Below are 2,248 nucleotides of genomic sequence, written 5' to 3'. Positions count from 1 at the left end.
GATTTCCCTGCAGCTCGTTTCCCTAATTTAATTAACGCTCTATTTAAACCTGTGTGACCAAAGTAGAATCTTGATCTGATTATTTCCTCCTTTCTATTCCTGCCTGTTTTCCTCAAAATGCCAACTTTTCTTTGAATACTATTCCACCATCTTCCAGTTCTTTCTTCTTCCCACTAATTCTGCCATCTTGAAGATGACCTTGAGCTTAATTACTGATTTAATTTCACCTTTACTAAATGGTTCTATTATATCAATCTGACTGCTTTTAGTAGCTTGTTCTGCATATTTATCAGCATCTCATTCCCTTTTATTCCTATATGAGAAATAATCCAGGTGAAACTATTAATCCCATTAAGTCTGATGAATTTCTGAGGGATTGCTGAAGAGTCAATGAGTCGATGCAATCAACTGGTTTTCCTAAGATAGAAAACTTAACTGGATGATCTGGTGAACTGTAAAGTGCCTTGAGATGACACGTGTAGTGAATTGGCGCTATATAAATAAAGTGAATTGAAATTGGATTTAATTTATATACCCGATAAATAAGTCTGTATAATGCTGCTAATGAGGACAGATGAGCTCTAGAGGCCCGAGATGGATTGTGAGGTGAAATGGTAGCACTCATCAAGATAACTTTCTGATTATAAAGGACATTTATAAATGGTCCGAGAATCCTCTGCCTTATATTTAATTCTCTGTTCATTCTTTAATCAGACGGACCATAGTTTTATTTCTAACACCTAATGTGTCTAACAGAGCTAACAACTGATTTTTCCCACAAAACTACGGCAGAACTCTGCTGATTAAATCAGGAAATTAAACGTGACCCGCAGGGGGAGAATGTTACTACAGCATCAGAAACATAACTCAGAGTTTCCCTGATTTTTGGTTTAGAAAACTTTGCTTGCTTATTGAACCAGAGCTCAAACGGAGCGTTTGGTATCGGCCTCCGAGAGGCAGAGCCAGTCCAATGGTACAACCAATACTTGGAGGCACTTTCACGTTTAACAACTTCCTGTTTTTGAATCTAAAATGGTCAAAGAAGCTGTTAAAATTTAAGGTGACTTATGAACACTAAAGAGACCTAGAATAAAAGAACATGACCATTTTCTGAACAAAATTCTGGAAATAAAATAGTCAATTTGTTTATTTTATGCTGGACAATTGTTTTAAACATCTTAAGCAGGATTTTTTTTTTTTAATAAAAGAAAAAAAAAATCTTTATTTAGGCTAGAGTAGCCCTGTTTAACAGTTTGAAGATTATTTTAAGTTGAAATAAATGTGATGAAATGGAGCTTCTATTTCTTTCATTTATGGTTTCCTCACTGCTCGCACTATAGACAACCACCTCCAAAGCAAATAAATACTGTTTATTGTTGTCAAGTTTTTTATATATATACATTTATGAACACATTTAAATCAAATATAGTTAACCGAAATACAAAATGAATAAATAAAGCATCCACAGTTCTGCTTAGACTTGCTATTATCTCACTCCAAATCCTCCCTCTGTAAATCTTCAACCTGTTGTTGTTCAAGGAGTTCATGAAAGAAAGCAGCTACTGACTTCCAATTCACCCTTTGAAAAAAAATCTGCACTATCCTTATAAAAAGCAAGCACTTATAAATTCACTACCACCTGTAGACGTTTAACAGGTTAATATAGGAGAAAGACTTATTGAGAAACTAAACTCATCTGTTGTCCCACATGAACCAATGGAAACAGTTGGTGCAGCTACTTTAGAAGGGGGCAGGAATCCATGCTGGTTTGCAGCACGACTCATTTAATGATTTTGAGTTGTTTTTTGGCTCAGTCACCTTCAGCACAGCCCAGAAAACCTGAAATTAATCTGTGAGATTATCCTGTTTGTGACTGGAAACATTCACACGTGCTTTAGAGGAAAATAGAGACAGAGTTCAGCATGAGCTGTGGAGGCTGAATGGGCCCCAGAAACCACAGGGACACGGTGCTCCAGCAGAGACACGCAAACAAACAGCATTTTTTCTTCCTTTGGTCCAACAGTCTGAAGTAGTAACAGAACACGGCAGAATGGACAACACCACATAAACAATGAGCTGCTCTGTTTTGAGGACAATAAACTGTCAACATTGCAACAAAAAATGTAAAGCAAGTCATTTGTTCCTAAAAGAAGTGCATTTTTCTTAAATTGAGCAGCTATGTGAGACACTTTGCCAATGGAATTAGGGCTGAACGATTTTGGAAAATAATCTAATTGCAATTTTTTTT

This window comes from Cyprinodon variegatus, unplaced genomic scaffold, assembly GCF_000732505.1.
Source record: "Cyprinodon variegatus isolate N-32 unplaced genomic scaffold, C_variegatus-1.0 Scaffold988, whole genome shotgun sequence".
Lineage (NCBI taxonomy): Eukaryota > Metazoa > Chordata > Actinopteri > Cyprinodontiformes > Cyprinodontidae > Cyprinodon > Cyprinodon variegatus.
This window is presented reverse-complemented; position numbering follows the sequence as displayed.